The 27722-nt window shown below is 45.3% G+C and overlaps 1 protein-coding gene across 4 annotated transcripts in view; it reads right to left on the reverse strand.

Moving 5' to 3' along the window:
* Positions 1–5262, reverse strand: part of DENND4C (DENN domain containing 4C) — a 99540-nt gene extending 94278 nt beyond the window's left edge. For 2 of the 4 annotated variants that reach the window (XM_040963154.1, XM_040963152.1), the window contains exon 1: positions 4955–5262. The gene's annotated coding sequence lies outside the window, so the exon portion shown is untranslated. The remainder of the gene's footprint in view (positions 1–4954) is intronic. The other 2 variants (XM_040963155.1, XM_040963153.1) reach the window with 1 other exon arrangement.
* Positions 5263–27722: the final 22460 nt, after the last annotated feature.

A 27722-nucleotide genomic window follows, 5' to 3' on the forward strand; every position in this document is an offset into this window, starting at 1 on the left:
GAAGGGTTTTAATTTCACATGTGAGTTTAAAATCCTTCATGACATAACCCTTACTTATATTTCCAGCTTAGTATTCACTTTCCTCCAATATTACCTGTGCCTTACCAGGTTTATGTAGCAGATGCTTTAGGGCTCTGTTGCTACATAAATAACATTTCTAAAAATATAACCAACAGAAGACTAATATCTTCTCTCATGTTGTGGTAATGTTTGAACCACTGAAACTTAAAACAATTAAGCGGTGCAGCCATCTGCTTTTGATGTTTTATGATTCAGGTATACCATAGTAGATCCCACTTCCTGTCACCTCTGCTTCCAATCCAGCTTCCTACTTGTGGCCTGAGAAGGCAGCTGAGGACAGCTCAAGTCCTTGGGGCTCTGCGTTCCATGGGAGACCCAAATGAAGCTCCTAGCTTTGGATTAGCTCAGCTCTGGTCAATACGCCCATTTGAGAAGTGAACCAGTAGATAGACCAGTCTCTAACTCTGCCTTTTAAATAACTAAACAGGGACCTGGCACAATAGCGTAGCAGCTGAAGTCCTCACCATGTACACTCTAGGATCCCATAGGGGTGCCAGGATCCCATACAGATGCCGGTTCTAATCCCTGTCAAGGACAGCCTAAAACCTTGGGAACCTTCCCACACGGGAGACCCAGAAGAAGCTCCTGGCTTCAAGTTGGCTCAGTTCCAGCTGTTGTGGCCACTTGGAAAGTGAAGCATCGGACAGAAGATCTTCCTCTGTCTCTTCTGCTCTCTGTATATTTCCCCTTCCAATAAAAATAAATTGATATTTTAAAATAAATAAATAAATCCATAATTTTTTTAAAGATTTACTTATTTTTATTGGAAAGGCAGATTTACAGAAAGAAAGATCCTCCATCCGCTTGCTCACTCCCCTAGTGGCAGCAATGGCTAGAGCTGAAATGATCTGAAGCCAGGAACCAGGAGCTTCTTCCTAGTCTCCCACCTGGGTCCAAAGGCTTTGGGCTACCCCTCACTGTTTTCCCAAGTTTCAAGGAGGGAACTGGATGGGAAGTGAGGCATGGTTCACTTTCCAAACACCCACACAAAGTCAAGTCTGGGCCAGATCAAAGCAGGAAACAAGAAATTCAATACAAGGTGCCAGTGTGCAATGGCCGGTGTTGCACCGATATGAAGCTAGAAGCGAGGAACTTCCTCCAGGTCTCCCACAAGGGTGCAGGATCCCAAGGCTTTGGCCATTCTTGACTGCTTTCCCAGGCCACAAGCAGGGAGCTGGATGGGAAGCGGAGTTGCTGGGATTAGAACCAGCACCCATATGGGATCCTAGTGCGTGCAAGGCGAGAACTTTAGCTGCTAGGCTACCGTGCCAGGCCTGAGACCAAGCACTCTTACAAGGAACTTACCTTGAGGCTGACCACCTGCCTCCCACCATAGCTTGACTTCATCAAAAGAACTTTCCAGGCCTGCCATGGTAGCCTAGTGGCTGAAGTCCTAGCCTTGCACATGCCAGGAGCCTGTTCATATCCCAGCTGCTCTACTCCTTATCCAGCTCCCTGCTTGTGGCCTTGTTAAGCAGTGGAAGGAGGACAGCCCAAAGCCTTGCGACCCTGCACCCACATGGGAAACCCAGAAGAAGATCCTGGCTTGGAAACGGCTCAGCACCGCCCACTGCGGACACTTGGGGAGTGAACCAGTGGGTGCAATCTTTCTGTCTCTCCTCTCTGTAAATCTAACTTTTAATAAAAACAAACATACAAACATATTTTAAAAAAAAAAAGCTTCCCATTCCAAGGAGGCATCTTATTAATAGAAGACTGTCAAGCTGAAAACCTGAAAGAATTTGTGGTACCAGCATGAAGTAAGTATTTTAATTAATTTATTATGAAAGCTCATTGGCTTTTTTTTTTTCAAGATTTATTTACTTTTATTGCAAAGTCAGAGATGTACAAAAGAGGAAAGACAGAGAAGATCTTCCGTCTGATGATTCACTTCCCAAGTGAGCCAGGAGTTCTTTTCTTCCAGCTCTCCCACCTGGGTGCAGGAACCCAAGACTTTGGGCCATCCTCGACTGCTTTCCCAGGCCACAAGCAGGGAGCTGGACAGGAAGTGGAGCTGCCGGAATTAGAACCGGCACCCATATGGGATCCTGGCACGTTCAAGGCAAGAACTTTAGCCACTAAGCCACCGTGCTGGGCCCAGCTCATTGGCTTTTACTATCTAAGTCTCGGCAAGCATATCATATTGGAAATTCAAATTACAACATATATTCCATTTTGTAAATCAGTAAAATAAAACAATATAACCTGCCACTGACTCAGCAGCTTTCTTTTAAAACCTGTGCTTAATATGCTAGCAAAAAGATTGATACCTAACTTTCTTTTTTTCCTTTTGGGGCTGTATTTTTTTTTTTTTTCCGGAAAGGCACATTTACAGAAACAAAGATCCTCTGTCCACTGGTCTGGTCCCCAGTGGCCACACCAGCCAGAGCTGAGCCATGAGCTAGGAGCTTCTTACCGTCTCCCACACAAGTACAGGGTCCCAAGACCCTGGGCCATCCACAGCTTACAAAGGCCATAAACAGGGAGCTGGATGGGAAATGAAGCAGCTGGGACAGGATGGGATCCCACCCTGTGCAAGGCAAGGATTCAGCCATTGAGCCATTGCACCAGGCCTGAAACCTAACTTTCAAATACAAAATACACCTTCTGGCAGGAAACTTCAATGAAAACAGGAGATGTTCTGAATTCTAACCGCCAGATATGCAAAGAGGAAAGGTGCCTTATTATTACTGATGAGAGTTCCTTGTGTATGGATACAAAATAGCTAGTTAGATATCAGCATGTTTCATTACAGAGAGAACCTTTCAAATCAGGCAGCATGAACTGCCAGAGCTTTCACAAACCCCTGCAGTTCCTTGTAATGTAAAGCATTTGCATTTTAAAGTCTTGACTCACCCACACTATTGTCAATTTCTTCAACTGCAAGTTCAAGCTTATACTACAAAACACCATACTTACTTAAAACATCAGAAAGCATTCAATCACAGGTCACTGCAGGCTAAAATTACTCCAACTGCAACATTCTAACATCACAGCTTAACAAACTTACACAGTAGTACACTAAGGTAAGTACTATTTGCCAAAGTCATCTGACACGTGCACAGCCAGCTCACTAAAATCACAATCAACTGTACTGCAAAACAGTCAAGAGATAGCAAAGGAGAGAAATGTAGTCTGAGTGGTGGAAAAATCTTTGTCATCACCAGAAAAGAAATAAAAGGAGCCCTTTTTGAGTGGCCGATCATATTCATGAACACAGTTCTTAGTCCATTTCCGAGTTCCCCATCTCACACCAAGAAGGCAGTTTACCAACTGCTTAATAGACCAAGAACAGAGTATTGGCCAGGCCTTGTGGCACATCTGGAACTTCCCCATCCCATATCAAAGTGCTGGTCTGAGTCCAAGTTACTTGTCTTCCAATCTGGTTGCGTACACACCAAGAAAGTACTGGCTGATGGTCTCAATACTTGGGTTCCTACAACCCAGGTAGTTACTCGATCCCAGCTTCAGCCTGGTTCAGTCCAAGCTGTCAGAGGCGTTTAGGGAGTAAACCAGTGGAGGAACAATCTGTTTCTCCCTCTTACTCAGCCTTCCCAATTTAAAAAACAGCGAGACTAGAAACTACAGGCTTTCCCCCTTCATGGTTAAGGATAAGTATCCTTTTTTTTTTTCTTAATTTTTATTTTTCATGACACAGTTCCATAGGCACAGGGATTTCCCCTTCCATCCTCCCCTTCCCCCATGCTGTTTTCCCAGGATAAGTTCCCTTTGATGCTCAGACACGAAGTTTTCCTTTTGCATTTTCCGCGAACAGAAAAAGCAAACAATGTTCTGCATTTTGGATAGCTTAATACAAATGATCATATCAAATTAAGTATTTACTGAGAACGTCCGCGCCTTGGCCCTGATGCTTATATCAGTCTTACCAACACTTCTCGCTTCGCGAACAGCGAGACAGCTGCAAAGCGCTTATTCCTACCATAAATGAGTGTCTAGGAGCACGGGCTTACACACAAGTGAGCTCAGCGGGTCAATTTCTTGGGACGCCACACTTAACAATCTCCAACTAACTGGAGATGATATTTTCCCTCACCAGTAGCTTCAGTAACTGCTTTCAGTATTCCCGAGTGAACACGTACACATACAATGGGGAGAAGGGGTACTATTTAAAAACTGGGTCATTCCTTATTCGTTCTGGTAAAGCAGTCTTCGGGAGGGAAAAGGCCTACGAAGCTGCAACGGCGGAGTTAAAACTATGACAGCATCTTCAAGGCAGAAAAGTTCTATGAGAAGTCAGCGCTAGGGGCTCACGACTTGGCTGTATTTGTGTTTAGTCACTCCGAACTTGAAAGGCACCTGCCTCGCTCAAAGTCAACCCCAACAAAGGAATCCTGAGGTTTGGCCACGGTAAGACCGAGAGGAAATGCTACCATTCACCTGCGACACCTGCTCTGGCCCCTGATCCTAGTCTCTCCCCTGACCGTTGCAGATCAATCGCCCCCCCCCCACCCAAATGTCTGCACACGCTCAGGGGGGTCTCCCACCACCCGGCCCAGTTCTCCGCGGGAATCCTCCCCATCTAGGGGGCTGTGGCCCCCAGCAGTCCCTCGGGCCCACACCGGTCGCGCTCACACGCAACAAGTTCTCAAGGGCCCGCGAGAGAGTGCACGCAGGCCCTTCCTGGAGCAGCCACTCTCCCCATCCCAACCCGCAGGCTCCTGGGACTCCCCGCCCCCGGAAACGGCGGAGAAACTAGGCCAAGAAGACCGGTACCCCAGCAGCCCTGCGCCTCCCCGGGGACCCCCTGCAGGCAGGTCACTCCAAGCCCTGCCTCCCGGTCGCTACCTGCCGCGCGCCCTCCCTGGCTCGGAGCGCGGCCCGGCGGGAACGCGGCCCAGCGCCGCAAACTCACCTGCCGCTGGCCCCTCGATCAGCGTCCCCGCAGCGCAGCTCCTTCCTGGGGCATGAAAGCGCCGGTCCGCGGCCTGGGCGCCCTAGGCTCGGCACGGTAGGGCGGAGGACTTGCTCCGGCCGCCGCGGTCCGCTGTGCGCCTGCGCCGCCTCGCGGGCAGGGTCCCCAGGGGCGCAGCCTGCGACCCGGGCTAACGGCCGGCGGGGCGACCCCAGACCGGCGCCTCGCTCTCGGGGAGCCCGGCAGTGCGGGCGGCGCGTTCCCTACGAGTTGCGGGCGGTGCGGCCGTCCCAGGAGCTGACCGCCATGTTTCTGTTCCCTTTTTCTTTTTTTTTTTTTTCTCCCCCTCCTTCCGCCCCTCTGCACAGAACAGCACCTTCCCCCCTCCCTTCCCGACTGCGGGGGCGGGTGAGAGGGCGTGGGGGAGGAGCGGCGGGGGCGGGGCGGCGCTCGGGCCCGCCCCCCGGGAGCCCAGGCACCGCCCACCGGCGCTCAGCCCTCGCCGCGGCGCCTGAGGCGCGCGTTCTCGAACCGGGAGCCCCTCGTGCGCGGCGGCGCGGCTGCTCGGGCAGAGCAACAGCTCAGTAGAAAGTTCTTAGGGCGCTGCCCGGCACCCCTTGCTGCGGGGTCCAGACGCGTCGTGTGATGTGGCTTTATTGGCTTGGCCTCAGGCAGGTGGCGGCAGCTCCACCTGGGGTTTTGAGAGAGAAAGTGAACGCCCAGTGGCTCAAGGTCACTTGGAGAATGCCGAGAGCGTCGTGAAGTTTCCTCCCAGACTGGGAAATTGGGATCCCCTGGCCGGGCTTGTCGGGGCACGCGAAGGAGGGCGCTCCAGGCGAGCGGGAGAAGCCTCGGCTCGCCGCCCGCGAAGCCCTGGCCGAGTCTCGGGCGGCTCTCGCTTTCGCCCCTTGAGCACGGATTTCAGGATGGGAAGACCCGACGTGGAAATCTCTCGTTTAATCAGCACCCTCCTGCCTCAGCTACAGACGCATGCACTCACTGTGCTTTCACCGTAATGAAAATGTCCCAAGATGTTTTTCATATTAAATTTGTAATTCTTCGGGGAAGAAGCAAATGATTTGAAATAGAATTTGGTCCCCTCCTGGCAAAAATAATAATTCTGGTAAGCGTAGTAATACTTTTTATTTTATTCATTTCATATGTCTAAGTATATTATAGGTGTTATGAGTACATTCATTTAGTTAAAGCCAGTATTTTCCACCGTATCCATAGAAAAAGAAGCTAACGTTATTGCCTTTATTGGCAAGGCAGATTCACAGAAGGGACACGTATCTTCCATCTGCTGATTCACTCCCCAGGTAGCCACGATGGCTAGGGCTGGAGATGAGCTGATCCAAAAGCAGGAGCCAGGAGCTCTTCCGGGTCTCCCACGCGGGTGCAGGGGCCCAAGGCTTTGGGCCGTCCTTAACTGCTTTCCCGGGCCACAAGCAGAGAGCTGGATGGGAAGCTGGGCTGCCATGATTTGAACCAGCACCCGTATGAAATCCCGGCATATGCAAGGCTAGGACTTTAGCTACTTCACTACCGCACCAGGCCCTCACCTATATTTTTTGATATGGTCGAAGTCATAATCACTAGGGCCAAAAGTTTGTCCTTGCCATTTTCCACCAGAATTTCATTGAATGAACCTGTTATGTGTGGGCGCTAATTTCTCAGCTGAGGTCACTGTTAGTGACCAGTGTGTGGTTTTTGTAAATTGTTGCAAAATTATTGCGGTCATAACAGAATTACAGTTTCAGTTGAGCCTTTCTATATACAAGAATTCATTGAAAGATTCCCTGAGCCTATTGAAGAATGGAAGAAGAATGTTCTGCTTCAAAGTGCTTTGATGGGACCCAGTGCAGTGGCCTAGCAACTAGGGTCCTCACCTGGGGCACACCAAGATCCCATATGAGCACGGCTTCTAATCCCAGCAACCCTGCTTCCCATCCAGCTCCCTGCTTGTGGCCTGGGAAAGCAGTCAAGGACAACCCAAAGGTTTGGAACCCTGCACCCAAGTGGGAAACCTGGAGGAAGTTCCTGACTCCTGGCTTCAGATAGTCACAGCACCAGCCTGGCGGTCACTGGGGAATGAATCAGTGGATGGAAGATCTTCCTCTCTGTCTCTCCTCTTCTTTATATATCTCTATATATCTGATTTTGCAATAAAAATAAATAAATCTTAAAAAAAAAAAAGCTTGCTGATGCTTTCTGGGCTGGCATGCTCACTGCCATCTTTAGTAATGCAGCATGACACATTGCTTCAAAAGCTTCTAAGCATTTCCTTGTGGTACAGGGGTCACATATGTGTGTGCTCATTTGTCACGTTCCTGCCTGGATGCCCTGTGCTTAGCAGAGTAACCCACTATATGGTAGTCTCTCAATACCTGATGAGTGAGTGAGTGGCGTATAGCAATCTGTGCTTCTTTTGCTTTCCTCCACTCCACTCCATCCTCAGGCAAGTAACTTAACCTTTTCTCATCTGAAAAGTGAGGAGAATGATGTTTATAAAGAACTAAGATTACTTGTTAGTTTGCAGTAAGCTGTGAGTGTTAAGTAGTTCAGTAATCTGTTCTCAGCACGTGTTTTAGGCAGCCTATCTTTATGGTCTGTCTTGTGATAGTCATGCCCTTCTGCTGGGCGAGAAGTAAAGTTATTGACTGACTACTCAACTTCCAGTCCATCTCCCTGCTAGAAGAAGCAAATGGTATTTATACTTGGTACTCTGCCACCCATGTGAGAAATTCACAGTTCCATGTTTTATAAGACTTTATAGCTTTGCCTTTCAAATAAAATAAATATATATTTTAAATTTGAAAGATGTATTTGCTTATTTGAACGAGCAGGGATCTGTATTATAGCAAAGCGGTAGAGTGGCTGTCCACAATGACAGCATCTCTTATGGACACCGGTTCAAGTCCCAGCTGCTCTATTTCCTCCCCAAGTAGCTTTTTGTTTTTAAGATGTATCATTTTTGGGTCCCAGCGCAATGGCCTAGAGGCTAGGGTCCTCACCTTGAACGCACAGGGATGGGCACCAGTTCTAATCCCAGCAGCCCTGCTTCCCATCCAGCTCCCTGCTTGTGGCCTGGGAAAGTAGTCAAGGACGGCCCAAAACCTTGGGACCCTGCACCCACATGAGAGACCCAGAACAGCTCCTGTCTCCTGGCTTTGGACTCGTGTAGCACCGGCCTAGCAGTCACTTGGGGAGTGAATCATTGGATGGAAGATATTTCTGTCTCTCCTCCTATTTATATATATCTGACTTTGCAATAAAAATAAATAAAGCTTTAAAAAAATGATGTATCATTTTTATTTGGGGAAGGCAGATTTTACAGAGAGAAGGAGGGACAGAGAGACAAGGTCTTCCATCTACTGGCTCATTCCCCAAATGGCAGCAATGGCCAGAGCTGAACTGATCCAAAGCTGGGAGCCAAGAGCTGCTTCAAATTCTCCAATGTGGGTGGAGGGCCCTAAGGTCTTGAGCCAGGCTCTGCTGCTTTTCCAGCTCATAAGAGCTGGATTAAAAATGGAGATTCTTGTCGCGGCTGCTCCACTTCCCACCCAGCTTCCTGCTTGTGGCCTAGGAAAGCAGTCGAGAATGAAACCTGTACCCACATGGGAGAGCAGGAAGCTTCTGGCTCCTGCCTTCAGATCTGATCAGCTCCAACCGTTGCAGCCATTTGAGGAGTGAACCAATGCATGGAAGATCTGTCTATCTCTCCTCTAACTCTGCATTTCCTGTAAAAATGAGTATTTCAAAACAAAAATGAAAATAGAGTAGCTGGGACATGAACCTGTGCCCATATGGAATACCAGCACCACAGGGTATGGGTTTAGTCTGTTGAGCCTCTGTGCTGTCCCCATCCCCAGGTCCCTTTGAGAGTGAACCAAGCAGATGATTTCTCTCTTATCATCTTTGTAACTTTTTAAATAAATAGAATTTTTTTTAAAGGCAGAACAGTAGAAGATGTTTTCCACATGCTGGTTCACTATAGAGCACAAAAACAGATAATGTGTTGAGAAAGGTGACATTATCTTTAAAAAGTCACTCCCACATTCTTTGCTCCTAGGAACTAAAAGAACTAAATGTTTCTTTCCTCGTAGAGAATGTTGGAGATAATTTGTTGCACAGCAATAGTTTACTTAGTGCAGTAACACCTGGATGATAGGAAATGTTAACCCATGGTAACTTTTTTCCCCACTAAAATGCCCTCAGTGGCCAGGATTGGGCAAAGCCATTGCGATCAGTGAACTCAAATTACATGGGACATTACAGTTGACTCCCAGGGTCTATTAGCGAAAAGCTAATATTAGAACCCAAGTAGTCAAATGCAAAGCATGACCTTTTCTTGTTCTTTTTTTTTTATTTATTTTTTAAAGATTTGCCTGTTTTAATTGGAAAGTCAGATTTACAAAAAAAAGGATTGACAGAGAAGAAGATCTTCATCCCTTGGTTCACTCCCCAAGTGGCCACAACAGCCAGAGCTGAACCAATTTGAAACCAGGAGCCAGAAGCTTCTTCCAGGTCTCCCACACAGGTGCAGGGTCCCAAGGCTTTGGGCCGTCCTCTACTGTTGTCCCAGGCCACAAGCAGGTAGATGGAAGGGAAGTGGAGCAGCAGAGATACAAACCAGTGCCCATATGGGATCCTGGTGCGTGCAAGGCAGGGACTTTAACCACGAGGCTACTGTATCGGACCCCTTTATTTTTTAAAGATTTGTTTATTTGGGGGTCTGTACTGTGATTCAACCGACTAATACTCCACTTCAGGCACCAGCATCCCATCTGGGCACAGATTCGTGTCCCAGCTGCTACACTTCTGGTCCAGCTCTCTGCTTGTGGCCTGGGATAGCAGAGATGGATGGCTCAAACAAGGTCCTACTGCTTCATTTCCAATCCAGGTTCCTATTAATGTGGCTGAGACAGGGCCCTTGCCACCCAAGAGGGACACTTTAGTGGAGTTCCTGGCTCCTGGCTTCAGCTTGGCCCAGATCTGGCTATGGTAGTCATTTTGGAAGTGAAGCAGCAGATAGAAGATGGATCTCCCTGTAACTCTGCCTTTCAAATAAATAAATCTTTAAAGAGAAAAGAAAAGAAGGTCTATCAGAAGTAGACTGTGAAGGAAACAAAAGCAGAGAATAGCTAGATTTTCATGGCAAGCCAGGCTTGCTTTTTTTTTTTTCAAAGCCTTGCTCTTTTTAAGAGAAAAGCAAATGCCTCCCTGTGGAGATGACGTCTACTTTGTCATATAAAGATGTTTTGTGTCTGGCCTCTTTTTATTCTTATGCCAGGTGGAATGGGAACAAAGCAATCCAAAGAAGAAACAGATAAGGACATTTAGCTGGGCTGATCCGCCAAGCTGAGGGATGGGGAAGGGCCGAGAGTCAGAGAGCCAAGCTCCAGTAGTTCTTGAAGTAATTTTGTAGCAAAACAACAATGCACACTTGGCTACGATGTCATAAAACTGCACTAACCCATTTTACCAGAGGACTTTTGAGATTAAATTGGCCTGTGCTGTGGGCACTAGCTTGGCTGGAGACCTTTTTATGGATTGTTTTCAGAGTCAGTTGGAAGTGTTTCTATTTGGTTAGTGCATAAAACTTTTCAGTGATGTATTTTGAAATACAGTAAAATATAGTTAGCCCATGTGTGTGTTTTGAAAAAATTTGCCTGATGTGGGCAGTGTGGTGATTATCAATAGCTTTATGTGTATTTCATATTAGAAAAGGGAAAATTTTTAAATGCTTTAATTTATCCCTTGGCTGATTATTTCTACTCCTGAGGTCAAGTTATTTGGACCATGTAGCTCTAGGCAACACCAAAAGCTATGAAACACAAAGAAATAATCACCAGAATTTATATCTGCAACTACGCGTGGCTTCTTTTTTTTTTCTTTAAGATTTTTAAATTTAATTTGAAAGGCAAAGCAGCAGAGCAAGAGATCTTCCATTTTCTGGGTCACTCATCAAATGGCTGCAACAGCCAGACCTGGGACAGGCAGAAACAAGGAGTTAAAAACTCCATCTGAGTCTCTCACATGAGTGGCAGAGGCCCAAACTTGAGCCGTCATCTGCTGCCTACCAGCATGCCTTAGGGGGTTGTTGGATCAGAAGTGCAATGGCTGGGAGTTGAACCTGCACTGTGATAGCAGTGGGATGAGATCACCCCAAACTGCCACTTAACTCGGTAGGCCAAAATGCCATTTGGATTTTTGGCAGAAAATCTGAGCTTGTCGTGGCATGCAAATGGTACTTCTTTGACAAATTTGCAAATAATAGCTTCTTTTCAAGTGAGTCACTAAATCTTTTTTGCCTATAAACATCACAACTGAAAATTAATTCTCAGGGACTCACCCTTAACACAGAAGTTTAGACAACTCTAAAGCATTTAGTGTTGCCTGCTAAATACCTGGAGTAGTTGATTTAATCCATAACATACCGTGCAGTTAGGTATCAGGATTGACTGCCTGATGTGAACCTTTGCCCAAATGCAGGATGGACTGATCTCATTTCCTGTCCTGCCCTGCCAGATCCACTCCTGTGGTCAACTGTTTACATTTTTAACCTACTTTAGAAAAAATACACAGAAATGTTACCGTTTGACACCACACTTCCGGTACTTTTTGCCTTTGAAATCTTACTATTGAAATTTTCTGCTTTGATGCTGTTTTGTGAACCTAGCTTTGGATTCTAACTTTAGTTTACATGATTCCTTATATTTTGGATCTGATCTTTGACATGTTTTTGACTTTTTGTTCTATGTTGAGCTTGTACGCACTCAAATTCCTGACAAGCTCCACCCACACGCCTCAGATTGAGATACTGTGTCTTCAGTCTTAGAGACAAAAATCACAGGGGAAATAATTAGCTTAGCTGGAAAAGTTTCTTCCCTAGTCTTTAGATATGATCTCTTCTTAAGTGGAGGGTCTTTCCATAAAAACCCAAAGGTGTGAAGCCCAAAGACATTGTGCAAGAATTATCTGTTTCTACAGGCTTTTCTCCTAAGGGGACAAGAACTTGCCAGACTAGTTGCCATCACTGAGTTAAGACAGGCCGCCTGTGATACACACTTGAAACCCTCTCTGTCTCATTGAACACTCATCTCGTTTACTCCCCAGATACACACTTGCCTCTGCAGTGTTGTCAGGTTCATGCGGAATACTGTAGGGGAACCCTGCTTTACTTGTACCTTAGCTCTGTTTCAGTGTTGTCTGCCTATTCACCTGTCCTTTCCTGGTTTAGTCATCACCCATCAGTCCATAGTAAGATTTCAAAGGCTTTTTTATTTTGTTGTTGTTAAGATTTATTATTTGTATTGGAAAGACAGATTTATAGAGAGACAGAAAGGTCTTCTGTCCACTGGATCACTTCCCAAATGACTAAAACAGGTGAAGCCGAGCCAATCCAAACCCAGAAGCCAAGAGCTTCTTCCAGGTCTCCCATGTGGGTCCAGGTCCCAAGGCTTTGAGCTGTAATCCACTGCCTTCACAGATCACAAGCAGGAAGCTTGATGGGAAATGGAGCAGCTGAGACATGAACTAGCATGTAGCGTGTGTATGGTGAGGATTTAGCCACTGGGCCATGGTACTGGGTCCTAGCTCATGCTTTTATCTGCACATACAAGTGTGTGAGACACCAGACATATACTTACTTAGCATGCAGTTAGCTGAAGACTTGTAAAATCTTTTGTGAGTATATAAATTTGATGCCAGTTTTCATTGTAGTGTTAAGTTGCTGACGTTCATATCATGAGCCCAGAAGTATTTGGGTTTACTTAATATTAACATATTTTTGGTAATTTTTATTTTCATCACACTTTCCTCTATTTTGAAATTTTTCTACAGTGAGCATATGAAAAAATACATGAAAAATACTGTAAGAATATTTACACATCCAAAGATGGTGAAAATTCAAGGCCATTGTCAGGTAATATCCTACTGAATATATATTTCTTAGCTCTTTTACATTAATGCAAGGCAGCTAGAAGCCAGAACTCTTCAGAAATAGGTATACAACAAGATCTTAAAAGAAGTAACTTCTGATACCGACAGCATTCTTTTTCTTAAGCAAAAATATTTATTATTTTTAATAATGCATTCATTTTATTTTTGATGATGTTTTTATAGTTGAGAAGGATGCATACCCATGTGGACCACTGATTAGGGTGGGAGGGTCAAGGAATGGGGGAAAATGGATGAGACAATATCCTTTTTTCTTCCTGTATCTGGGGAAATTGGGGAGACAAGGAGAGAATACAGCTTCAGGACCTATGGATGGGGGGACAGCCACCCAATATCATCTCAGTGTCCCCTATGTAGAGCACATTCCAAGGATACTGCTTAAGTGGTTTTGATAGTTCTGAAATGCTGTTCATTTCCTTACTCTAAGGTTGAGGAAATATTTTCAAAACCCATTGCTAAAAATAGTCCGCCTTAGAGTCTCGATTTATCAAATATTCATTGTCAAAGCTTGACTGGGAGAGCTACCCAATTTGTTTTACCCTCCATGATACTAGATGTCCTCCGCAGGCCTCAAAGAACTGGTTGTCATGTCCCTCATGTGCATCTAGGCATGTCATGTAATGTACTATTTTCAGCAACTGAGGAAGCCCAGTTCTGACACTTGTACTCCATGGTCAGACCACAGATCTTGTGATTTTCATTGTGATTGGAGTTCTGAGTCCAGTGATCCAGTTGGCGGGGGATGCGGAGGGTCCTCAAAGAAATCTCATCTGAGGTGACCACAGCCCTGCCCTTCTCCTGTGTGTGCCAACTAGTGTGAGGTCTGGCTCAATCTGTCACCCGCATCAGCCCACACACATACTGGTAGTTGCAGACACCTGGTCAGTTCTGTCCCCATCTCCATTTTGTACACAAACCGGTGGATGCTGCAGCCCAGCCTAACACTGCTCACAATACACTCAGCCCTCAAGTGCACCAGTGAGTGCTGCAGCCTAGCTGGAGCAACCCCCAATAACCCCCACCAGGCCCATCCCACCCGTGGTTCCTGACATGTCAGTATGTGCATCAGACTGGTCCGCTCTGTCCCACATCCCTTTCAGCACTTGTACACATCAAAGGGCATTGAAGCCTAACTTAGTCCAACCAACCCCACTATCCAGCACACACTGAGGCTGGCAGGTGCTACTGTCTGTCCAGTCAGGCATGCCCCCAGTACTGGTTTCATGTTTACCAGTGGTAGCTGCAGCCCATCAGAGGAGTTCCCACAATTTCCCTACTAGGCCCACTCACAGCCCTGGATCTTGTGCTTCCAGGTGATGTTACCATCTAGTCTAACAGGATTTCACCGCAGTCCCAGTAACGGTACCTGCCAGCTGATGCTGAGGCAAATCCCAACCATCCTGCATTTAACTCAGATGTATACATGCACCAGTGAATATGGTCACTTAGACCAACCTGCCTCTCTCCCAACCCAGCTTATATGCAGCCCAACAGGTGTTGTAGCCCTGCCCAGGCTTGGTCAGCCCCCAGTCCCAGCTCTCACACTCACCAGTAGGCGCAGTGGCCAAGCAGGGGAATCCCTGCAGCTCCCCTACTGGGCTTGCTCTCCCATCTCGGGTCTTACATGAACTGATGGGAGTTGCAGCCTAGACTGCATCACTTGCCGCACCTCAGAATTCACCAATAGGTCTGCAACCTGGCTTGGCTGGGTAAGCCCCCAGTTGCAGCTCATGTTGGCTGATGTTGCAGCCTAGACCAGCCTGGACTGCTCCCATTTCCAGCCCTAATGTGAACTGGTCGGTGCTACAGCCCAACCTGGTTTGTCCTGCACCCTGTCCTGGTTTTCACATCTGCCAGTGGGTACTATGGAATGGCTCAGGCTGGCCCATCCCAGACCTGACCCACATGTATGCCAGTGGGCACTACAAGCTGGCCTAGTCTGGGCTGCTCCCAATCTTGATTCTTGCACTCACTCAACTGTGTCCTAACAGAGGAATTTTTCAAACTCCTCTATCAGGTCACCTCCCAGGGGCAAATCTCACACACATCGGGGGGTTTTGGTCCAGCCTGACTTGGCCCACCTCCTGCCCTAGCAGATACAGCAGCCTTACCCAACCAGCCCATATCCATTCCAGCTCTTACTGTTGCCACGATAGCCCAGTCGTGCCTGGTCCACCCTCAGACCTAATTCTTGCATAGTTCAGTGGATGCAAAGACCTAGCCCAGCCTCTCTTAAACCCACTCTGGCTCTTGTGAAGCAGAAATATTTGTGACATATTGTTTTGAATCTATCAAATATACTAAAATATTTTTAGCCAAAAATAAATTACTTTCTCTAATTTTGACAAGATTTTCATGCCAAAGCTGATGTAACAGATTCTTCATGGCTCTGTTGCTATAAAAATAACATTTCTAAAAATATAACCAAGACCTGGCGTGGTAGCCTAGTGGCTAAAGTCCTCACCTTGCATGTGCCAAAATCCCTTATAGGTACCAGTTCTAATACCAGCTGCTCCACTTCCCATCCAGCTCCCTCCTTGTGGCCTGGGAAAACAGATGAGGACAGCCCAAGGCCTTGGGACCCTGCACCTGTGTGGGAGACCTCAAAGAAGCTCCTGGCTTCTGGCTTCAGGCTGGCATAGCACCGGCCTTTGCAGTCACTTGGGGAGTGAAGATCTTCCTCTGTCTCTCCCCTTTCTGTATGTATCTGTGTAACTTGGCTGATCCTAAGTCAAGAACCATGAGCTCCTTCCAAGTCTCCCAAGCAGGGGCAGGGTCCCAAGGCTTTGGGCCATCCTAGACTGCTTTCCCAGGCCACAAGCAGGGAGCTGGATGGGAAGCAGGGCCACCAGGATTAGAACCTTCACCCATATAGGATCCTGGCGCATTAAAAGTGAGGACTTCAGTTTGTGTAGCTAGACAGTTTGCCAGTACCATTGATTGAAGATGCTGTCTTTTCTGTGTGTGTGTTCTTGGTAACTTTGCTGAAAATGAATTACATGCAAACACGTGTGTTTAAAAAAAAAGTGAGGATTTCAGCCACTAGGCCACCATACCGGGCCCAATAAAATCCTAAAACAAAAAGAGAGAGAGAATAATCAAATTGTGATAGCAAATATTGTCAAAGGACAAAATTACAAGAGAATCCATATGGAGTAAGTGTTCAGATGAATGAATGGATGAGAATGAATTAGAGATAGGAAAAAAATTGAAGAAAGGAGAAGCAACAACAAAAAAGTGAATTTATCATTTCAGGTTTACTTTCTTATAAGGACAGTACAGAGAGATAAAACAAGCTAATTTGGTTACCATCGAGTTAGTTATTTTGTAACTAAAGCAAAGGGGAAACTCATTATAATACATGTTTTATAAACTGTGAGATATGACTTGTGTCTATCTCTCAGTCCTGGGAAAGGTAGAGAAAATTCACCTTCACTTTGGTGGTTTAGAACATGAGCCTGAATAACTCCATTTTGATTTTTAATCTCTTCTTTTGTAGTTTAATGTAGGAATTTAATCTTGCTACATTTTTTTATTTAGTTCAGTTGTATGCTGTCTACTTCCATGAGATTCATAATGTATTTCAGTGCTAGTACGCTCTTTTTCATTTACTGAGAAACCAGGGATTACATTAAGATGGGGTCTTACAAAGGTACCCTAGTAGTATTCTATGTATTTTTTTTATTTTTAATTTTATTTTTAATATTGTTTTCATAGTAGAGAGGTGGCTATTATGTATTGTATTATCAGGCACACTTTACACAAAATCAACCTGTATTCCATTCACTTATTTAAATATTTCCTAGGCCACATGGTGCTCACATGGCTCGTCTGTGCTAAGGATATGATGAACAACCTTGGCATGGACTCTGCTCTCATAGAGTTTAAAGACAGGTGTGTTTCTGGGATAACACATTCCCAGTCCTACGTTTTCTTTTCTTTCTTTTTTCTCTCTTTCTTTCTTTCTTTTAAACATATAACTCGTATTCCATAAAACTTATCCTTTAAGTTAGCAGTTGTATCAACTATTTATTGAATGTCAGGTATGTATATTCTGATGGGTAAGTGAAATTGGTGTAGAGTGCTCATGGATCAGATGTACTGAACAGTAGAAACATTGGAATTCATCTTTATTTGCACTGAGAAATCCTGTTATTTTTAGCTATGCTGTATCAGGGTAAACTATACTTATATTGACAGTTTCTAGAATCAGAAAATGATTTTATTGTTTTTAGCATGAAGTAGTTTTTTAAACTCCAGCTCTTTCTGTATTAAAGTTGACCCAATTCACAGAAACATACAATGGCTCATAGCTTCAGGGATTTCCCTGTAGTTTGTACAGCCAGCTGTACTTTCTTTCTGAAGTCGGTAGTGTTTGGTTTCACTCAAGCATTCATACGCAGAAGATCTTGTGAAAATGCAGGTGATGTTGGCCCTGAGATCCAGCTCACAGATGCTGCCAATGTTGAGAACGTACAATCCCCACTAAGAATGCATCAGGAATGTGTCTGCTGAGCCGGTTTTTGTGCTGGGACTCTCATGCTCCTCGTCCTGCACACTCTCCTTGGCAGCTCCTTGGCAAGCACAATCTACTGCAGTCCCTCAGCTGCCTTCTGCAGGTGACAGCTGAGTGCTCGCCTGCCCTGCAACAGGCATGGGGTGGGCTTCCTCCAGCCCAGGAGCGACCTTCAGTGCCCCTTCTCCTGGAGGGCCCCCTCTCCCGCCCCCACCCCAGAGACAGATATGCTGTTCCTGCTCCCTCTTCCTGGGATACTTGGTAACCTGAGCTTTTGTTTGTATTTATGGCCCATTAACTGCCTTTATCTAAGAGATAAGAAAGATCAGTGAAAACCAGCTGCCCTTTGTTCAGACCTGTTCACTTTGCTACAGGCTTATCGCTAGTCATTATCTCATGCAAAATTTGCTGTGGATTCGGTAGGTTTAGCAAAGGTGGGTATAGCCTAGGGCCTGTTTGACCTTCGTCCCAGTTCCTTAAAAATCTGGAATTGTTGGGACACACCTTACAGGCCAGTGGCTGCTCCTATTTTAACTATCTCTGGGGCACAGAATTGTAGGAATTTGACAACAGGAGGGATTTTCAAGGATTTTTAGTTCAAACCTTCACCTGACAAATCAAAAGCAATAAATAGCCCACGAAGTTTCCATATCCTGCCCAAAACTGAAACTACAATTAGGACAGCCTGGCATGCTGGCAGGAAACTGAGACTGCTCAGAGCTGCCTGCACTGAGCTGTTTTGTTAGGGACAGGAGCAAGCAGAGGCAGGCATCCACATGGGCACCCATTTGATTCCAAGTTGCTCGACTTTCAATTCAGCTCCCAATTTATATCCTGGGAAAGCAGTGGAGGAGAACCCTGTACCCACTTGAGAGATCCAGAAGAAGCCCCTGGCTCACGGCTCCAGATCACCTCAGCTGCAGCCATTGCAGCCGTTTGGGAATTGAACCAGTGGATGGAGGATCTTTATCTGTTTCTTGCTCTCTCCATAAATCTGATCTGCCTTTTTTTTTTTTTTTAAGATTGAGGGGCCCCGCGACAGCGTACTGGTTCAGGTCCTCACCTTGAACATGCCGGGATCCCATATGGGCGCCGGTTCTAATCCTGACAGCTCCACTTCCCATCCAGCTTCCTGCTTGTGGCCTGGAAAGCAGTTGAGGATGGCCTAAAGTCTTGAGACCCTGCACCCTTGTGGGAGACCTGGAAGAAGTTGCTGGCTTCTGGCTTCAGATTGGCACAGCACCAGCTCTTGCAGACACTTAGGGAATGAATCATTGGACAGAAGACCTTCTTCTCTGTCTGTCCTCCTCTCTGTATGTCTGACTTTGCAATAAAAACAAATAATAAATCTTTAAAAAAGAGTTATTTTATTTTTTATTGGAAAGGCAGAAAGATATACAGAGAGAAGATACAATCCAGCACCTATATGGGATCCCAATGCATGCAAGGCAATGATTTAATCACTAGGTTATTGTGCTGAGTCTCACTATTATATTTTTAGGATAATTTTTCAACCATGACATTGGGAATTATACATAGTAATTGATTAATTTTTACCTGTGTCTTAGTAAACTTGGCGGTTTTATTGAGATACAATTGACATACAATAAATCAACAGCTTTAAGTGTTTGACCAATGACTTTTAGTATATTCACAGAGCTGTGCAGCCATCATTACTCTCAAATTCCAAAACATTGTCATCATTCCCCACAGAAAATCCCAGCCCCTTCTCCAGTCCCATCTCCCTTAGCTCTTGGCAACCACTGATGTTACTGGAGATGGCTAGAACAAAGGCCCTTGTTTTCGTGTGAAAAATCAGACAGGAGAGGGATTGGCAGCAAGCAAGCTAGCAAATTTAATGAAGGTAATAATCTTGGCTGATGAGGCAGGTAACTCAGAAAAGAACCAAGAGCCCAGTCCGCAGTTAGGCTGGAGTGTGTGTGATGTGTTTCCTGGGATAGGGTATTAGCTGCTCTGCCCTCCCCCTGCTTCTTCTCCTGGGATATTGTTGGGTGGAGGAATTCTTGAAATTCCTATAGTGACTTTATCAGCTCAGGATTCTTGCACCTAGTAGCCCTTTTCCTCCCAACTCTAGCACAAAGATGGGCAATACCCCTAAATGCTCTCCAAGGGAGAGCCAGGACCCACCTAAGAAGGTAATTGGACATGTAAAAGACGTTTAATGTGCAAATACTGGTCTACTTCCGATATACACTTCTGAGTTTCTTCCTTCATTCAACCTCTGGGAATTCCTGCTTATATTCTTCATAGTCTTCCTGCCTAGTGTTCATTTACTTCCTATGTCTATGGATAGCTTACTCTGGATAGCTTATATGGTGGACTCATATAATACATAATCTTTGTGTCTGGCTTTTGTCACGTAGTCTAACGTGTTGTTTCTGTTTCACCGACAGGATTGCAATTCCAGCCCTCTGATGGGTTTTGTCCCCTCCCTCTGATTGATTATTCCTTGAATTGTGCTTAAAATTCAACTAGATTTTGAGGTCAGCCTCCTTGTTGCTCTGGCAGATTTCTGACTCTAGTAAATCTTGCTTTGCTCATTGCTTTTTCTGTGTGGGAATTCTTTTATGCAAGATGAAAAGGGAGACCATTTTGGTTTAAATGTATTTTACCTATAACACTACTGTATATTCAGTAATGTTATAGGTAAAATATATATAAAGTTTAGGTAAAATATATAGGTACTTACCTATATATTGTATAGGTAAATATATATATTATATATAGGTATATATCTATATATTATATGTATATATATAGTTTAAACATTTGTTTATTTTTATTGGAAAGGCAGATTCACAGAGAGAAGGAGAGCCAGAAAGATCTTCCATCTGCGGTTCACTGTCCAAATGGCTGTAATGGCCAGAAATGAGCTGATCCAAAGCTGGGAACCAGGAATTTCTGGATCTCCCACAAAACTGCAGGGTCCCAAGGCTTTGAGGTGTCCTCCACTGTTTTCCCAGGCTAGGAGCAGGGAGCTGGATGAGAAGTAGAGCAGCCAGAACATGAGCCGGTACCCATATAGCATCCTGGCGCTTGCAGGGGGAGGATGAGCCAGTTGAGCCGTCACTCTGCGTCTTGTAATATACATTTATTAAAGACCTTACCAGGTACAGAGTTTGCATCTCTTTTCTCATATTTTGTGATGTGTCTTTTCACTTTCTTTTTTTCTTTTATATTTATTTATTTATTTACTTAAATTTTAGTATTTATTACAATGGTGAGGTAGTTACAGAACCATGTGGGCCTCTGATTCTGATTAGGATAAAGAGGATAAAGGGAGGAAGGTGGGTGGGATAAATGTTTCAGTTTTCACTCCTGTGTCCTCTGGGTTGGAGGGGGAGGGGCCAGCAGGAGGGAATGGTAAGTCACCTTGCTGTCACATTACATCAGCACCTAGGGAAAGAGATAGTCATTTGACACCACATTGTGGGGAAGATTGTTCCAAGGCTGTGACATGAATGGTCCCTTTTTTTTTTGGAGAGATTATCAGCTTTGTTATACCAGAGGTAAGAAAGTCTAAGGCTTGTTGGCTGTCTCAGTGTGCCCCCATGCTTAGGTGCTTACTATAGAGCCTGCCCTGGAATGTTGTTCAAACTGTTCTTTAAATCTTTCAATGAAGTGCCTGAAGTCTTCTATTGACCTAGGTGAGCTGGCTCTCTTTTGTGTTCATCTGGGTCTGCTCTCCATTCTTGGTTTGAAGGTCAGCAACTAAAGTGGCCCAGTCCTGCAACATGTGCTGCAGGATCGGACTACATGTCTATGTAATTTTTTCTGAGGTCAGGGATTGACCGCCGCAGTCTAGTTGGGAAACCCCACTAAGAAGCCTCACCTTGAAGGTATTCTGACCTTGTTCTCATGGGTGTCAGCTGGTGCAGGGTTGGATTCAGTCTGGCAACCCCCTTCCTCCACACCAGCCAATTTATGTACCAGTGGATGCAGCTGCTTAGTCATTCCTACCCCCAGCCCTGGGTCATGCCTGAACCGACAGATGCTTGCAGTCTAGCTCAGTTCAACCTGCCCCCACCTGGCTTTCACGTGCACCACTGGGTGCTGTGGCCTAGTCAGGACAACCCTGAATAACTTCAGCTTGTCCTACCCCCAGCCCTAATTTTCATGGGTGTTGGTGGGTGCCGCAAACTAGCCTAACCCAGCTTGCTCCCAGCCCTAGTTCTCATGCACAGCAGTGGATACTGCAGCCAAATCAGGGTGACCCCTACAAACCCCTACTATGCCCACCACCAGCCCCAGTTTTTGCATGTGCCCAGCGGGAGTTATGGCTTAGCTTAGCCTGGCCTGGATGTAGCCCCAGCTCTCACATGCACTGGCACATGCTACAGTCAAACCTAGCCCAGCATCACTCTTGTGTGTACAAGTGGGTACTGCAGCCTAATATAGGCATCCTACAGGATCCCCTACCTGGGCAGCTCTCAGCTATAGTTCTCACACATGCCAGGGGGTGCTATAGCCTAGCAGAGGTATTCCCAAATATCTCCTACCGGGCCTGCTCCTAAAACCAGTTCTTGCACGTGCCAGTGGGTGCTACACCCCAGCCCAGTGTGGCCTGCTCTGCTCTGACACTCACTTGCTGGTGCTACAGCCTAGCTGAGGTGACCCTGAAGAATCCCTACAAGACCCATCCCAACATGGCTTTCGTAAGTGTCAGCAGGTCCCACAGACTAACCTGGCTCAATCGCCCCCAGCCTTGGTTCTTGTGCTGTGTCTCAGAATGGTCCTCATTACCAGAGCCTGCCTGAGCCAGTGAGGCTGGCCTTGGTGTTGGAGCCAAGTCAATCCCTGCCTGTGTGGACCCAGGCCCTATCATTGCTAGGTCAGGATGTTGAGCTGCCTTAGGCCCTGTCTCTGTTCAGACAAGGTGAAATTCTGTCCTAAAAGAGAAAGGAAAGGAAGTAAGAAATGGAAGAAGGAAATAAGGAAGAAACAAAGGTTTCTCTCTCTCTCTCTCTCTTTTTTTTTGTAGGTTTTTTTTTTTTAATTGGAAAGGCAGATCAGCTTTACAGAGAGGAGAAACAAAGCGGAGGATCTTTCATCCACTGGTTCACTCCTCAAATGGCTACAATGTTCTGAATGAGCTAATCCAAAGCCAGGAGCTTCTACCAGGTCTCCCACACAGGTGCAGGGTCCCAAGGCTTTGGATTGTCCTCTACTGTTTTCCCAGGTCACAAGCAGGAAGCTGGATGGGAAGTGGAGCAGGCGGGACACAAACTGGGCACCCATATGGGATCCTGGCACTTGCAATGTGAGAATTTAGCCATTGAGCCATCATGCTGAGCCCTGTCTCTCTTTTTAAGATTTATTTATTTATTTGCAGCCCGGCGTGGTGGCCTCGCAGCTAAAGTCCTCACCTTGAACATGTCAGGATCCCATATGGATGCTGATTCTAATCCCAGCAGCCTCGCTTCCCATCCAGCTCCCTGCTTGTGGCCTGGGAAAGCAGTGGAGAACAGCCTAAAACCTTGGGACCCTGCACCCTCATGGGAGACCTGGAGGAAAGTTCCTGGCCTCTGGCTTCGGACTGGCACAGCACCGGTCATTGCGGACACTTAGGGAATGAACCATCAGACGGAAGATATTCCTCTCTGTCTCTCCTCCTCTCTGTATATCTGACTTTCCAATAAAAATAAATAAATCTTTTTTAATTAATTAATTTATTTGAAAGGCAGAGTTGCAGAAGGAGAAAGGGAAAGAAGTCTTCCATCTGCTAATCCACTCCCCAAAAGTCAGATCAGCCGGAGCTGGACTGGTCTAAATCCAGGACAGGAGTTTCTTCTAGGTCTCCCATGTGAGTACAGCCGTACTGAATGCCAGCATTGCAGGCAGCAACTTTAGCGGCTATGCCATGGTGCAAACCCCTATTTTCCAATCTCCCTTTATACTCATTACCTTTCCTGACCTGTAGTAACAACCATCCTAAGTCCAAATGCCACGCTTTTGTTAATAACCACTCTGTTTTGAATTCCTGTTTGTCTTCAGAGAGAAGGTGACTTATGATGACTGTTGAAACATTAGAGTTGCCAAGTGAGTTTTCAACCATCAGCCAAACTGGGAAACGGGAGTCATTATACCTGTCATCTGGTTGTCTGGTCTTATCAGTCATACTTCAGGAAGATCTTTCAAACCTGCTTGTTTCTTTTTTTCATACTTATTTAGGTAGTTATCTTGTTCACCTGCCTTATAGCATTTGGCTATCGGATCTCTATTTTTCTTTTTCTAGCTTTTTTTCTACCAAAACATCTCTTTTAACTATGCCATCATATCTTTGTTCAAAATATTTAATAGCTCCCATTTATTAAAGGATAATATCAAGACTCCTTTCATGATATATAAAATCCTTATTGCCCAAATCATCTTCCATCTGTTGATTTACTCCCCAAGTGGCTGCAACAGCTGAAGCTGGGCCGATCTGAAGTCAGAAGTCTGGAGCCTCTTCCGGGCCTCCTACATGGGTGCAGGGTCCCAAGGTGATGGCCATCTGCAGCTGCTTTTCCAGGCCACAAGGAGGGAGCTGGATGGGAACCAGGGCCCCTGGGATTAGACTCAGTGCCCATATGGGATCCTGGCACATGCAAGGCAAGGACTTTAGCATCTAGACTAAGGCACTGGACCCCAGAAAGTATCTTTTGCAGCCCTTAGCAATGAAGCAATGAAGCCTGGGAAAACAAACATGTGTTACCTTGGGCAATTTTTAATTTTTTTACTCTTGGCAGTGCCTGTGTATCAGAGGATTATTGTAGAGAAAAAACGAGACAACAAAACTAAACTGAGCAATGCTTAACTCAAATAAATTATTCAGCAAATGTTTGTTATTATAGTTACAACAATAAATCTGCTATTAAATTTCCATTTCAGAAAGTCCCTTAGAATCTCTACATATCAAATTTGCCAAACTGAATGAGAAGGTCGGAGTATGTCAGTAATTCAGACTGCTGTGCACCCTGGTGGTCCTCAGAAGAACTATAGGCTCAGGATGGGGGAAACAGCACTTAGGCTCCAGAATATTCCCTCCTTCAGTCCAAGTTTTTTAGCTATCATCTTCTTATATGTATTTTATTGAGAAAAAGGATTCGTCTTAAAAAAAAATCCCAAAGGATATCATGTTTAAAGCCTCTTTTAACAGAAGATTCTATGCTTTTTGCAAAGATCACACTGTCCTTTTGTGGTTCAGGTTTCAAAATAAAGATAAGGGTCAGAACAGCTGTAACTGTGGGCATGGGGCTGGGATGGAACTCTAGATTTCCTGTTCTTGACATTAACAGGAAAGAGATGGTCAAATGGTTAGTGCTCAGTAATAGTTACGGAAACTCTTACGTTTTGTTTATAAGGAAACCAATCCTGAATTTTCGCTTATTAATTTCCTTTTGAGTTATTTAAGGGATGAATATTTTTTTTGGACAAGGTTGACAGCTATTCAGTCTATGATTATTATATGGATTACCCAATCATTTTCTGTGTAGCTGAAGTTTCATGCTTGCTGAATTACAGTTTATTGAGAAAGAGGATCTTAAGGAGTAATTTCACCATCACTTCTACTCAGATTTTTTTTTTGCAAGGCTATGGGGAAATTATTGCCATACAGTTGGAAAATTTGTGTATTTCAGATGCAGTTCTCTGATACAATCTAATTTGCAGTAAAACTCCCATGCGATATGTAAACATTTTTAATAAGCTTGTGATATATTTTCTGCTGGTTGTTGTAAAAATTATCTTGTTTTTCCTAAAATTCAGACTTTGTCACAATAAAAAAATGTTTAGCATGTTGACTTTCATGAGAAAGGAAATGATCCTGAGAGGTATGCAACTTTCCATTATTTAATTTGAATTCCTATTTATAATACATCTAATTCAGTCTGTTACATGGTGTTGTATTCATCTAAGTATAAATCACATGTGCAATATCCGTGCTTTCATGAAAATCTTATTAGAGCCTAAATTTCTTACTCCTCATTCTTACATCTATGCTTTTCCATATACAGAGTAGAGGGAAAAGGGTATCCTTTTTTTTTTTTTAAGGTTGTTTTTTTATTACAAAATCAGATATACAGAGAGGAAGAAAGACAGAGAGGAAGATCTTCCATTTGATGATTCACTCCCCAACTGAGTGCAATGGACAATGCTATACCAATCCAAAGCCAGAAGCCAGGAACTTCTTCCAGATCTCCCACACAGGTGCAGGGTCCCAAGGCTTTGGGCCATCCTCAACTGCTTTCCCAGGCCACAGGCAGGGAGCTGGATGGGAAGTGGAACTGCCGGGATTAGAACTGGCACCCATATGGGATCCCAGCGCATTCAAGATGAGGACTTTTAGCCGCTAGGGCATGCTGCTGGGCCCAATTTATTTTTATTGGAAAATCAGATACACAGAGAGGAGGAGAGACAGAGAGGAAGATCTTCCGTCCAATGATTCACTCCCCAAGTATCCGCAATGGCTGGTGCTGTGCCGGCCAGGAGCCAGGAGCCAGGAGCCAGGAACTTTCCTCCAGGTCTTCCATGCGGGTGCAGTGTCCCAAGCCTCTGGGCCATCCTTGACTGCTTTCCCAGGCCCCAACTAGGAAGCTGGACGGGAAACAGGGCTGCTAGGAATAGAACCATTGTCCCTATGGGATACTAGACACATTCAATGTGAGGACTTTAGCCTCAAGGCCACTGCGCCATGTCCTAAAAAGCTTTTAAGTTAGGTGAAAGAGGTTATTCTTCTAACCACAGAAGCAAAAATGAAGGTTCAGAGAAGTTAACCATTGTGGGCATGGCTCCATGCTGTAGTGGCTGGGGTCCTTGCCTTGAACGCACTAGAATCCCATATGGGCACCAGTTCTAATCCCGGCAGCCCTGCTTCCCATCCTGCTCCCTGCTTGTGGCCTGGGAAAACATTCAAGGATGGCCCAAAGCCTTGGGACCCTGCACCTGCGTGGGAGACCTGGAGGAAGTTTTTGGCTCCTGGCTTCAGACCTGCTCAGCACTGGCCGTTGTAGTCACATGGGGAGTGAATCATTGGACGGAGGATCTTCCTTTCTGTCTCTCCTTTCTGTATATCTGACTTTGCAATAAAAATAAAATGTATCTTAAAAAAAAAAAGGAAGAAGTTAACCATTGTAACGCTATGCTACAACTAATAAGCTGATGATGCCATCACTATAGTCATTCTTCAGCGTCTCTTGCAACCATACATTGAGTTAAGGGGTAGCTCCAGTACTCCAGTTCAAAAGAATTATGCTTCAGTGTTGTTTCCATTACTTGGGAGTGGTTCTTGATTGACTCAGTTAAAAAAGCAAAACAAGGGTCAAGTGTGGTAGCCTAGTGGCTAAAGTCCTCACCTTGCATGTGCCAGGATCACACATGGGCACCGGTTTTAATCCCAGCAGCTGTGCTTCCCATCCAGCTCCCTGCCTGTAGCCTGGGAAAGCAGTCAGGGACAGCCTAGAGACTTGGGACCCTGCACCCATGTGGGAAACCTGGAGGAGGCTCCTTGCTCCTGGCTCCAAATTGGTGCAGCTCCAGCTGTTGTAACCACTTGTGGAGTGAATCAGTGAACGAAAGATCTTCCCGACTGTCTCTCCTCCTCTCTGTCTATCTGACTTTCCAACAAAAATGAAATAAATCTTTACAAAACAAACAAAAAGCAAAGAATGGCAACAAAACAAGTGAAAGTTTTAAAATTCTGGCAGGCTTTTTATCTAACTTTCTGTTCCATAAGGAAATCTTAATGCATATTGTCTCATATTCTGAGCAGCATTCTTCAGCATCCGGGGACAATGGGAAGAGAAAAGTCAAGATAGGCTTTTTCTGATGATGGTGTTTGTATGCTAGGTGTTACAGATTTTCACTTTAATGATTTCTTGCTGCTGGTTTAATGTTTTACCCTGCTGGGACACTCCACCTCTCCCTGGTCTTGGTGACTAACAATCCTCTTACCAGATGTCAGTTCCACTTAACTGTGTGTGTTGTGTTCTGCTAATTTGCAGCCATAGACAAAAGTCAGACTAAAGAACTTCTTAAAATAAATGAAAATTGGCAACTCTGCAGTTGCAGTTTAATTTTTAAAATGGCCTGGTAGGATGGCCTCACCTCCTTGCTGGTAAAGGACCCGCCCTGTAGCCCAGAGTGACTCAGAAGGCAGCTGCAAGAACAGGAAGCCTGGCATTCACGTGGTAAGCCTGCAGTCTTCACCAGAGCAAACAGGCTAGGGAAGGTGTCTCCCCCAAAACCCTCCCAGGTCATGTTGCATTTCCCCCTTTCTCAGGCTACTCCGTG

The sequence above is a fragment of the Ochotona curzoniae genome, unplaced genomic scaffold (genome assembly GCF_017591425.1).
Source record: "Ochotona curzoniae isolate NIBS_2020 unplaced genomic scaffold, NIBS_Ocur_1.0 scaffold_3208, whole genome shotgun sequence".
In the NCBI taxonomy this organism is placed as follows: Eukaryota; Metazoa; Chordata; class Mammalia; order Lagomorpha; family Ochotonidae; genus Ochotona; species Ochotona curzoniae.